General features: G+C 36.6%; 1 long non-coding RNA gene and 1 pseudogene across 1 annotated transcript; both read right to left on the bottom strand.

Moving 5' to 3' along the window:
• Nucleotides 1-532: 532 nt before the first annotated feature.
• On the bottom strand, nt 533-4,521 carry LOC125787457 (scavenger receptor cysteine-rich type 1 protein M130-like; annotated as a pseudogene).
• A 2,188-nt stretch (nt 4,522-6,709) lies between these two features.
• On the bottom strand, nt 6,710-9,163 carry LOC125787459 (uncharacterized). Its single transcript, XR_007429342.1, has 2 exons — nt 7,428-9,163; nt 6,710-7,336 (listed from the first exon to the last, which is right to left on the bottom strand). It is a non-coding gene; the product is annotated as an uncharacterized LOC125787459 (long non-coding RNA).
• Nucleotides 9,164-13,329: the final 4,166 nt, after the last annotated feature.

Genomic DNA, 13,329 nt, shown 5'->3' with positions numbered 1-13,329 from the left:
AAATCCTCCCCATAAGAATTGGGACAACACTTCATGCACCAGATACGTCATCAGAAGCACTAAGGTTCAGTAACCTAGCTAATTGTATGGCATTGTATGTCTTCAGAAAGGTTGGTGATTAAGGAACAATTGTCAATTTCTTAATTCCTGTTATGGGGAGCTTGGATTAGCTTTCATTTTATTTAATTGTTCTGTTCCGCCTTAAATGATGCAGCCTCTGCTGTCTCTTGCACCATTTAAGGTGAAATGGGAAAGTTGGCTAACAAACCCCATCCCTTTCCTCTGCTTTTTAACAGCAGTACAGGCCTGAATTGATAGTAACAGATATGTAATTCTTCCTATTATAGTCAGTGGAGTAACACATTATTTTGAACCTGTAAGATAAGGTAACAATGCTACAATTGATTTACTGCATGTAGTTTTTTCATTTATAGTCATTTAAACACTCAGAATTGCTATTTGATATCTGACCTTAGATCCACTTTACATACTGTGTGAAACTATAGACTGCCTTCAGTGAAACTCTCAACCAGAAGCACTAAGGCCAGGAAGAACACAGATCCCAGAACCAGGAGAGACACTGGATAGATGTATGGAAAATTAGATGATGGATTTTTTGAAGGAGGGACTGTCTTTTTCTCTGTTAGCTGTGCTGGTACTGAAAACACAGAATAAAAACACTGTTGAACACTGCATAGTGTTGTTTAAACTTAAAAAAAATCACACAAAGGAACTAAGTAAAAGAGTACCTGTGGTGTAAGTTGTAGTTGTTTCAGATGAAAAAGGTGACAAATATGTCTGAAAGAAATATCATAAAAATGGTCAAGAAAAAGAGGTTACAGAAGGAGAAAGAGATTAGAGCAGCATTATTTAAGAAATGGTATTTATTGTTTTTGTGTTTATTGTCTTTGAAACAAAAGAAGTATATGGCTGATATGGTAATATTGTAGGTATTTTCAAAAATATTGTTGCATTATTGTCTGCCAATGTTACTTAGTGTATTTATCAGTGTTGTGAGCCTAAATCAGCGATAATATAAATGCTATTCTCCCTTTTACAGGTCAGAGGAGCACAATAATAATAATATTGAACCTGACTGAAATACAGAGTACACTGCTTAACATAACCATAGTTATCTTAAGAGAAGTTAATACTAGATTAAAAAACGTTCTCGCACACCTACACAGGGGACTCCAGCACTGTGGGAGCAGCCAGTGTGGATCTTCAGGGAATGAGGACAGTCCCACAGGTGAATCTCATTCCCTCTACACTTCACTCTGTTCATCCAGATAGTTCCTCCACCAGAACCATCAACAGCTCTTCTATTAGCACTCAGCGCCGGCCCACAACCCAGCTGCCTGCAGACCACCTGAGCATCCCTGATGTCCCACAGATCAGCACATATAGACCCCCACTCAGCATTATGATACACCTCCAACCTCCCAGAACAGATTTCCTCTCCTCCTCTCAACCTAATAGGCATGTAATCTACATCACACATGAACAGACACATGAATATTACATTTTTATAACAAAACTACAGCAAACTGCATTAGTGTTTTTATTTAATCAGTTTTCACTCAAATCAAAGATCAACTGATGAAAAGGGAAGTTTAGAATTATTTGACAAAACAAGTTAGAATGTAGGCACGAACAAATCTGATTAATATGTATACTTATTCAAGTAGTGAATGGAGTGGTAGTCAAATATTCGTACTTGAGCACTGACCCTGGTTTGGAAATAAGAAGAATTTTTGAAGGTTTTCAAATGCAAGCTGTTTCTTCTCTCCTAGAAATGGAGACACATGCTATAAATACTACAAAAATCAAATCAATACTACTAAACTCATTACTAAAATAATGATCTCAGCAATAACAATTGAGAGTTTCAATTGAGCGGCAAACCCCCTCATTTCACACCAACGCACAGAATTAAAAGTCAGTCTGGTTGTGCTGATTTTCAAATAACACCAGGCATTCTAACAGGGCGCACAGGAAACTTCAAGCTGCACCAGACTGCTCTTTTTCTCTAACCCCACCGAACTATTCCAGCAATGACAAAAACTTTTTCAGTGCGATTTTCGGACAGAACAGGCTCCTATTAGTAAATGTACACCATTATTGTAAGTCACTTTGGACAAAAGCATCTGCCAAATGTAATGTAATTCAATGTAAAATATCTTATTATTTCACTCACAAATTTAATTTTTTCTGATACACTTTACACTTTTTATTAAAATGTGTTCCCAGCATGACCAGATGAGTGTAAAAAGCACAGCAAGGTGTAGCTTGTAGTCCCAAAAAATCTCAAGCAATCCTGCACACATACATTGCCATGAAGAAGTATTTGCCCTCTACAGATATACTGATATTTTTCTGATTATTAAAAAAAAACTTTAACATCAGACAAAGATAACCCGAGTAAACATAAAAAAAAGCTCATTTTAAATGATCAGGAATAAAGGAATTTAAAGAATTTCTTGATTCTACAGGTCTGGCAGTAATCAGGCCTGGTTGAGTTAAGTGAAATTGAATACTCATCTATCCAAAAAGTGTAATTAATCATTTTATTTTTTAGGGGGTGTTTGGATATTTTTTTCCCTTTAATAAATAAAATGATTATTTAAAAATTATTTTATATTTACTCAGGTTGTATACACTTACACAGGGAAAGAGGATGAGGAAAAGTGAGGGTGATCCGGTCACCACAACACTTTCTTTCAACACAACTTTCCATGAAAAACTGTTTTACTCATGCTCATCTACTACAAAGAAAAACAACATACCGGAGCAGGTAATGTGAGTCACCTCACTGCTTCTATCACAATTGTTCTGACTCCAGGATGAAGATGGACAGTGAAACAGAGAAGAGTCATGTTTCCTACATTTTACATCATCCAGCCAGTTAGGAGCTGATTCCACTCGTGCTTTGGTAGCTCTCTCAGTCTTAAATCTTCCACAGTTCAGCTCCCGACAGATGAGACACATTGTTTCTACATCCATCCCATTGTTACACACATTCCCCCAGGTTCCATTATAGAACACCTCCAGATTCCCCTCACAGCCCTCAGTCAGTCTGATCACTTTATACTCTGATGAGAGAAAATGCTTTATGTTAGACCCTGGAGTTTTCATGTAGTTTAAAACAAACTTAATGAATCTACACTATTAATTAAAAGTTTTAGAACACCCCCATTTTTGCCATTTAAGCTCTCCAGCCCAGTTAATAACCTGAAATGGTACAAAATCCAGTGTGCTCAAATGGTACAAAAGTTAGCAGTGCCAGGGCCTTTAAACAGAAAAGGACCCCAAAAAAGTGTATATTGTAAAAAAAAAAAAAAAAAAAAAAAAAAAAAAACCTGAATATATTTGTTTTAAAGAAAGCTTTGGAAATTGGCGCAAAAATAAGAATAAATTAAGTCTTAGTCTGTAGTAAAGTTAGAAGAGAATGTGTTACTGCACTCTACTGCTGACTTTGTAGTAAACTGCACTTTTATCATAATACCTAAAAAAAGACACCAAAATACAGATCAATTTGAAACAATTTAGTTTGCCCTTTAGATACATTCTGACACATTCAAAAAAACAAGAAAAAAAAGGTACAGGAAGAGGTCTGGCTGACCCACATGGCAACAACTTTAGATTGGTTTAACAAGTCTTATTTTAAGAGTTTAACTAAGTCTCACTTTCAGCACTGAAGAGAAAATTTAGAGGTCTGACAGGTGAAGTGTTCAATGTAAGAACACCAGCAATCAGCACACTGTACCTGAGCAGACGACTCCTACATCATCCTTGTGTCCACATTCATCCTCTCCACACAGCTGATATCAGCAGTTCCACAGAGACGCCTCGTTCCCCTCACACTCCACCTCATTCAGCCATATGGGTCCAGTTCCAGATCCAAACCGGGCTGGTACCGGTACTGGAGCACTGAGGGCGACTCCACACTGCAGCTGTCTGCAGACCACCTGCGCATCCTCAATATCCCACAATTCATCACTCACTGTCCCCCATGATCCACTGTGGAAAACCTCCAGCCTTCCAGCACAGTCTCCACCAGAACCAACCAGCCTGATGAAGCTGTAGCCTAAAATTAAGAGAAACCAGTTAAAAGTATGATTTCTTAGTTCACCCGTAGTCACATGATGATTGGTTCATTTCAGATTCATAATAATTATAATAACTCTTACAATAAAACAAAATAAAACAATTTCCCCCTAACAACAGGCATTATTCACTACAACTCCAAATAATTTGAATTAAATGTACCAGAGCAGGTGATGTAGAGCTGTTCCGTGGAGCTGCAGTTAACTGCTTGTGAGCTGCTGCAGTTCCTCAGATGAGCTTCACTCCCAGAGCAGTTGAAACCCGTCACACACATGTAGCTGTGTTCAGGACTGGATGAAGAGGAGCTGGAGATGTTGAGTACAGAACCACAGCCCAGCTGTCTGCAGACCACAGAGGCCTCAGACTCACTCCAGGAGTCCAGCAGAACTCTCCTTCAGTCCTGCCTGAAGAAAACCTCTACCTCCCCCTCACACTCCATCCCTCCAGACAATCTCACTACACCCTCATGAGACGCCAGAGAAGAACCTGAAAGTACCACAAATATATTTTAGATTTTACAGGCTTAATAAGATTGTTTTACAGCACTTGAAATAAATCAGATTTAGAAATTAAACATATTGTTTTTTTACAGGTACTGCTGCATTAGCTGAGCTATATATGGAGCAAAATTAGAAATTGATTTTCAGAAATCAAAATTGTCTATGGAAATGTATATACATGTTCAAAACTGAGATACATTAGTAAATTAATTGAAGTGAAGTAAACAAAAATATATATAAGAACATTATAAGGGCACTTCCTCCTAAAATCACTTTACAGCCCATTGATAAGAATGTTTAAGATTCTTAAAAGCTCACCACTGCAGATGAGTCCAACATCCTGTTTATGAGAGCATGCAGTTCGACTCCATGATGAAATGGGACATTTTAACAGGTGTGTTTCGTTTCCCTGACAATCAAACACATCCGCCCAGATCCGGCCACTCCCCTCCCCAAACCAGTCTGACCCCAACACAGCCACAGCACTCCCACACTTCAGCTGAGCACAGAGGACACTGGAAGCTCTCATATCCCAGCTTACATCACACACTGTACCCCACTCACTGAGGTACTGGAGCTCCACTCGACCAGAACAGGAGTCAGAGCCGTTCATCAGCCGAGCCTGAGTATGACCTGAATTTACAACCAAGAGACTCGTAAAAGAGCATGTTCTCTCCTATACTGTATATTATATAAAGAAATGTTAGACAATAATATCACATATTATACTGTACCAGAACATACAAGTCCCACATCATTACCATGAGAGCAGTTGTATTTGTGTGAAGAGGTTATTGGACAGAGAGTAATCTCAGATTCATCTCCTCTACACTGAAGCTCCTCTGACCACACCTGACCCTTCCCTTAACCAAAAGCAGCTGCTCCCAGAACCTCCACAGGAGAACCACAGCCCAGCTCTCGACACACAACCTCTGCATCCTGCTGGTCAAAGTCAGCATCACACACTGTGAACCAAGACGCTCCATGAAAAACCTCCACTCCCCCAGAGCAAACATGAGGACCATCAGCAAGTCTGGATGTCCTGTGATCTGTGTGTAATGCAAAAATGTTAAATCTCTCTCTCTCTCACAATCAGATTAAATAAAGACTTGTATAATAGACAAATGCTAAACAAAACAGAAGGCTAGTAATGAGATGAAAAAATACTAGAGTTGTCAAATTAACATGTTCACTTCATTAATGAATAAAAAAATGAACACAAATAATAAAAATACTGCTCATTAATTACCCTACTTTGTGCCCTCTGACCTCCGACGCTAGATCCCAGTTCACAGATCATATCAAACCACATAATCTATCCAATTCATCCATGTTAATAATATAGATTAATTTAGCTAGGAAAACAGTTGGCATCGCCAAATAGCCATAGTGGCTAATCCGCCACTTTTTAAAATCATAACAAAAGATTTATAGAAAAACAATAAAAAAACATTTTTTTTTTTATTCTGACTTTTTTTGTTGGTCAAAATATAATTAAATATCTAAATTCTGTCCATATTTGCATATTATTTTTAATCATTTTAAGCAGGGCTGGTATATTTTATTATTACACAGCAAAGCATTTAAGCTGTTATTGTAATAATAAATGTAAAAAATGTTAACTATTTTAGAGTAGCCTAGAATATCTGGCATGTGTGACCTTCATTTATATTTTTTGTAATTTGCATACAAATAAAGGAGCATCAATTTATAACATTTTTTTAAGATATGTACAGTATTTACAGCATCTTTACTGACTGATTTTTTTAAGCGAAACAGCAGAGTGGTATAGAATACCATAGTCTGGCAATCTCAGTGTGTGATAATGTACACATCAGGAAGTTGTTCAGTTGAGCTGTACACATTTATATCAAAACGATAACACATCGACTAAAATTAATATATTGTGACATAAGTTTTGTCATATCGTCCAGCACTAAATTGTTAAGCTGGAAATGGCACTATGTTTCTAATTACAGTGTGTTGACTGGTTTTGTTTTGGCACATAAAGTGTTTGAGAAGTTGTCTGGAAGTGGAAAGGACTAATGCATTTTGTTTCATTCAGGTTATAATTTTGAAAACAAATGTTGTGCTCTAGCAAATCAGTACTGCAGACCCTTTTTTATTGAATTAAATTTTATCAAACAAAATGAAACTGACTAGACAATATCTTGGGTTAATATTTTCAGCAATTAAATAAAAGTCAAAGCAAATGTTAAAAAAAAACATCACTGCTTCTCACATTAGCTGTAACTGTCAGAATTTACTATGTAATAGAATATTTAATACGGAATAGGTATACAAAACAGTGACATTCCATCATATGATCTCTGATTTGATTTTGTCTATGATGTGTCGAAACATTCTCAGAAAGTTCACAAATGTAATACATGTAATACGTACGTATTACAGTTTTTGTCTAATTAAAACATACCTGAACAGGTAAGCTCAATATCCATATTATGATTACAGCTGTGTTCACCCCACCCTAATGATCCACAGTGTTTCAGTGTAGACTCTGATCCAGTACACTTCACATGACTCATCCAGATCGGTGCAGATCCTGGAACAGCTGCATCAGTCCTAAACGGCTCTCCACAGCCCAACTCTTTACACATGACAAAACCGCTATGAAATTTGCACCAGCACCACAAATTGTTCCCCACTGTCCTCTGTGAAAAACCTCTGCTCTCCTCAGCGACTGCCACCATCCGCCAACCTCACACTGTCTGTGTAAGAGAAAATAAGAACAAGAAAAATTTACCGAATTATGAACTAGTAAGAGTAAAAATGGGAAACATTTTTTTGAAAAACACTTACCTGCACACACCAGTCCCACATCATTATCATGGGAGCAGTTGTGTTTGAGCCCAGCTCCTGACACACAACCTCTGCATCCAGCTGGTTAAAGTCAGCATCACACACTGTGAACCAGCTCTCACCATGAAGAACCTCCACTCTCCCAGAGCAGCGAGAGCCATTAACCAGCAGGACACCTAAAAATTACCATGAAAAAAAGAAAGCTTATTTATCAGTAATGATAAATGATTAAGCATGATGATGCTAAATATTGCACAATGAATGATTCATAAATGCATTGGAAAAAACTAAAGAGAGTATAAGGATTCAAAATAAGTTCAGTAAAGCTATGAATTACATTAAACAAATTAATATGGATCAGCAAAATTATGAAATCAGTAAAAAAAAAAAAATCAGTAAATTAATTGTTGGTTGAGAATTCCAGTGTACAGCACAGTTTGGTGATTGCTCAGTTTAAACATACCAATTTACCTTGGCAATCAACAAGGATTTAGGGTGGGTTAAAAAGAAAAATCATATGTGCTGTACACTTTGCCTACATGGCAGATAATGTACAGTCCCTGTTTACAGTGTTTTACCTGAACAGATAACTCCAGCATAGGACACCCCTAATCAAAATGTATATTATTGTGACTACAGAAGGAAATAAAAATGACCTAATGTTTAGAACACATAACATTGAAGTGGACACGTCTATTTAGCATTTTTAATATTTTTTCCCTTTACAGTTTCAAAATAACAAAAATAAAAAAGATACACATAGACTTTTAATTTGTTGGCAATCCTGTGAGCAGTTATTTTCCAGACACTATATGACCTCCACCAGTCTTGTTACCTGCTTAATGGACTGGAGGAACAGAACAGTAGACACATACTTAATTCACCATTCTTGCTTTTAAACTATGTGCTGCCAGTACAAGTATTCTAAGTCTGTTCCACTCCAACCCAGAATATTACATGTGATTCACATGGATACATGTTGCTGTAGCCATTTTGTGTAATGTGTTACTGCAGCTCCAAAAATCCACAAATTATCTCCAAAACAACAGTCTCTTGTGTCTGTTAGACTAGAGAAACTCATTACATTTGTCCAAAGTCTATTGTGTTTATAATTAGTGCTATCCACCAGGAAGTTTCTGCTAGCTGTGTTTTTAATGTTTTTAAATTCACACTGCAAGGTATTCTAGACAAACACAGATCCCCTACACTTTATTACACTATTATCCACTAAAAAAACAAATGCCAGAACAGTAATGCTGCACAAACATAACACCCTCACCCCAAACAAACAATATAATAAGTCACAAATATTTAATTTCACCAGGTCTTAATGGCAAACAGGTAATGGAGCACAGGGCTGAGCTACTGAGACAGAGGGCTGTCTAAGTAGGAATAGATGAAGTCACAGGCTCATTGTGCTGAATGCAGTTCTTACCTGCACACACCAGTCCCACATCATTATCATGGGAGCAGTTGTGTTTGAGTGAAGATGATTTTGGACAGAAGTGAGTGAGATTTGTTTCCTCTACACTGACACACCTCTGACCACACCTGACCCTCCCCTCTACCAAACGCAGCTGCTCCCAGAACCTTCACAGGAGAACCACAGCCCAGCTCTCGACACACAACCTCTGCATCCTGCTGGTTAAAGTCAGCATCACACACTGTGGCCCAGCTCTCTCCATGAAGAACCTCCACTCTCCCAGAGCAGCGAGAACCTAAAACCAGCCTGGCTCCTAAAATATCACAAGAGCATAAACAATGAGATAACAACAGGATTTAATAAATGAAAGTCAGACAGCACAGACACACAATGTAACTATTCAATACAGTGCACATATTATATGAACATAGTGTAGCTTGCCTGAACAGATGACTCCAGAATTGTGGGTTTCATTGCAGTCATGTTTACCCCATACTGGTGATCTACAGTTCTTCAGTCTAGACTCTGATCCACTACAGTCCACATCATCCATCCAGATTGGTCCTGATCCTGATCCAAAATGAGATTTGCCCAGTGCATCTACAGCTTCTCCACAGCCCAGCTCTCTACACACCACTGCAGCATCACTCATATCCCAGTCATCACCACACACTGTTCCCCACTGCCCTCTATGAAGAACCTCCACTCTCCCAGCACAGCGACTGCCACCATCCACCAACCTCACACTGCCTGTACAACAGACAAGGAATAAAGAAAGAAAGAAGCGAATAAAAAAAAAGAAATAATAATAGGTCTATGCTTCTTCAGCGTCGCAAGGTTATTTAACATAATTAACTAATTCACAGTTAACTCTGGACTGGAAATATTCCACGAGGCTGAAGTTGGCGTCTTATTCGCCAGTGTCTTATTCGGATTTTCCGGCCCACCTTAAAAAGTCGAAGTACCAATTATTCGCCAGTATAGAGCAGGGTTGAGCCGAGCAAAACGAGTTTGGCATTTAGGGCATATTACACTGAGAATACATTGCCTGTTCTGGGTATTTCCAGTTGCCCGAACTCCAGATTATCAAATAGTCTGTTGAATTTGACACCACATTATGAAAATATAACTAGTATACTGTGAATAGCCTAAAGAACTTAACATTTAATGTACAGTTTTTTTTATTATGAGCCTCTGAACTTGGCATTTGAGAAGATTAAAGGAGAATAAATTGCCTGTTCTGCATATTTCTAGATGCCCTAAATCCACAAATTCAAATAGTCTGTTACATTTGACACAAATTATGAAAATTTACATATTAAACTGTGAAAATCTTTAATAACTACAAAGATTACTGTACAGTTTATTATTATGACCCTCTGAACTTGGCATTTCAGAATATGTCAGTAGAATAAATTGCCTGTTCTGCATATTTCCAGTTACCCTAATTCCAGATTGTCAAATAGTCTGTTGAAATCAACACCACATTATGAAAATATACCTATTAGACTGTGAATAACCTAAAGAGCTAAAAATATTACTGTACAGTTTTTTTTATTATGACCCTCTGAACTTGGCATTTGAGAAGATTAAAGAAGAATAAATTGCCTGTTCTGCATATTTCCAGATGCCCTAAATCCAGATTCTCAAATAGTCTGTTGAATCAGACACCACATTATGAAAATATACATATTAGACTGTGAATAACCTAAAGAGCTAAAAATATTACTGTACAGTTTTTTTATTATGACCCTGTGAACTTGGCATTTGAGAAGATTAAAGAAGAATAAATTGCCTGTTCTGCATGTTTCCAGATGCCCTAAATCCAGATTCTCAAATAGTCTGTTGAATCAGACACCACATTATGAAAATATACCTATTAGACTGTGAGGAGCCTAAATAACTAGAAATATTACTGTACAGTTTTTTTATTATGACCCTCTGAACTTGGCATTTGAGAAGATTAAAGGAGAATAAATTGCCTGTTCTGCATATTTCCAGATGCCCTAAATCCAGATTCTCAAATAGTCTGTTAAATTTGACACAAAATTATGAAACTATACCTATTAAACTGTGAACAGCCTTTATAACAAAAATAAAATACTGTACAGTTTTTTATAATGAGCCTCTGAACTTGGCATTTGAGAAGATGTCAGGAGAATAAATTGCCTGTTCTGCATATTTCCAGTTACCCTAATTCCAGATTGTCAAATAGTCTGTTAAATTTGACACAAAATCATGAAAACATACCTATTACACTGTGATGAGCCCAAAGAGCTAAAAATATTACTGTACAGTTTTTTTATTATGACCCTGTGAACTTGGCATTTGAGAAGATTAAAGAAGAATAAATTGCCTGTTCTGCATATTTCCAGATGCCCTAAATCCAGATTCTCAAATAGTCTGTTAAATTTGACACAAAATCATGAAAACATACCTATTACACTGTGATGAGCCCAAAGAGCTAAAAATATTACTGTACAGTTTTTTTATTATGACCCTCTGAACTTGGCATTTGAGAAAATTAAAGGAGAATAAATTGCCTGTTCTGCATATTTCCAGATGCCCTAAATCCAGATTCTCAAATAGTCTGTTAAATTTGACACAAAATTATGAAACTATACCTATTAAACTGTGAACAGCCTTTATAACAAAAATAAAATACTGTACAGTTTTTTATAATGAGCCTCTGAACTTGGCATTTGAGAAGATGTCAGGAGAATAAATTGCCTGTTCTGCATATTTCCAGTTACCCTAATTCCAGATTGTCAAATAGTCTGTTAAATTTGACACAAAATCATGAAAACATACCTATTACACTGTGATGAGCCCAAAGAGCTAAAAATATTACTGTACAGTTTTTTTATTATGACCCTGTGAACTTGGCATTTGAGAAGATTAAAGAAGAATAAATTGCCTGTTCTGCATATTTCCAGATGCCCTAAATCCAGATTCTCAAATAGTCTGTTAAATTTGACACAAAATTATGAAACTATACCTATTAAACTGTGAACAGCCTTTATAACAAAATTATGAAACTACACCTATTACACTGTGATGAGCCCAAAGAGCTAAAAATATTACTGTACAGTTTTTTTTTATTATGACCCTGTGGATTTAGGGCATCTGGAAATATGCAGAACAGGCAATTTATTCTTATTTAATCTTCTCAAATGCCAAGTTCAGAGGCTCATTATAAAAAAAACTGTACAGTAATATTTTTTGTTATTTAGGCTATTCACAGTTTAATAGGTATATTTTCATAATGTGGTGTCTGATTCAACAGACTATTTGAGAATCTGGATTTAGGGCATCTGGAAACATGCAGAACAGGCAATTTATTCTTCTTTAATCTTCTCAAATGCCAAGTTCACAGGGTCATAATAAAAAAACTGTACAGTAATATTTTTAGCTCTTTAGGCTCCTCACAGTCTAATAGGTATATTTTCATAATGTGGTGTCTGATTCAACAGACTATTTGAGAATCTGGATTTAGGGCATCTGGAAACATGCAGAACAGGCAATTTATTCTTCTTTAATCTTCTCAAATGCCAAGTTCACAGGGTCATAATAAAAAAACTGTACAGTAATATTTTTAGCTCTTTAGGTTATTCACAGTCTAATAGGTATATTTTCATAATGTGGTGTCTGATTCAACAGACTATTTGAGAATCTGGATTTAGGGCATCTGGAAATATGCAGAACAGGCAATTTATTCTTCTTTAATCTTCTCAAATGCCAAGTTCAGAGGGTCATAATAAAAAAACTGTACAGTAATATGTTTGTTATTTAGGCTATTCACAGTTTAATAGGTATATTTTCATAATGTGGTGTTGATTTCAACAGACTATTTGACAATCTGGAATTAGGGTAACTGGAAATATGCAGAACAGGCAATTTATTCTACTGACATATTCTGAAATGCCAAGTTCAGAGGGTCATAATAATAAACTGTACAGTAATCTTTGTAGTTATTAAAGATTTTCACAGTTTAATATGTAAATTTTCATAATTTGTGTCAAATTTAACAGACTATTTGAATATGTGGATTTAGGGCATCTAGAAATATGCAGAACAGGCAATTTATTCTCCTTTAATCTTCTCAAATGCCAAGTTCAGAGGCTCATAATAAAAAAAAACTGTACATTAAATGTTAAGTTATTTAGGCTATTCACAGTATACTAGTTGTATTTTCATAATGTGGTGTCAAATTCAACAGACTATTTGATAATCTGGAGTTCGGGCAACTGGAAATACCCAGAACAGGCAATGTATTCTCAGTGTAATATGCCCTAAATGCCAAACTCGTTTTGCTCGGCTCAACCCTGCTCTCTACTGGCGAATAATTGGTACTTCGACTTTTTAAGGTGGACCGGAAAATCCGAATAAGACACTGGCGAATAAGACGCCAACTTCAGCCTCGTAAATATTCCGCTGTTTTAATCTTTCCAGACCTTGTCTCACCCCTAGGCTATTTTA

This window comes from Astyanax mexicanus, chromosome 24 (assembly GCF_023375975.1).
Source record: "Astyanax mexicanus isolate ESR-SI-001 chromosome 24, AstMex3_surface, whole genome shotgun sequence".
Classification (NCBI taxonomy): domain Eukaryota; kingdom Metazoa; phylum Chordata; class Actinopteri; order Characiformes; family Acestrorhamphidae; genus Astyanax; species Astyanax mexicanus.
The sequence above is the reverse complement of the archived record's forward strand: the minus strand, read 5'-3'. Positions and strand labels throughout refer to the sequence as shown.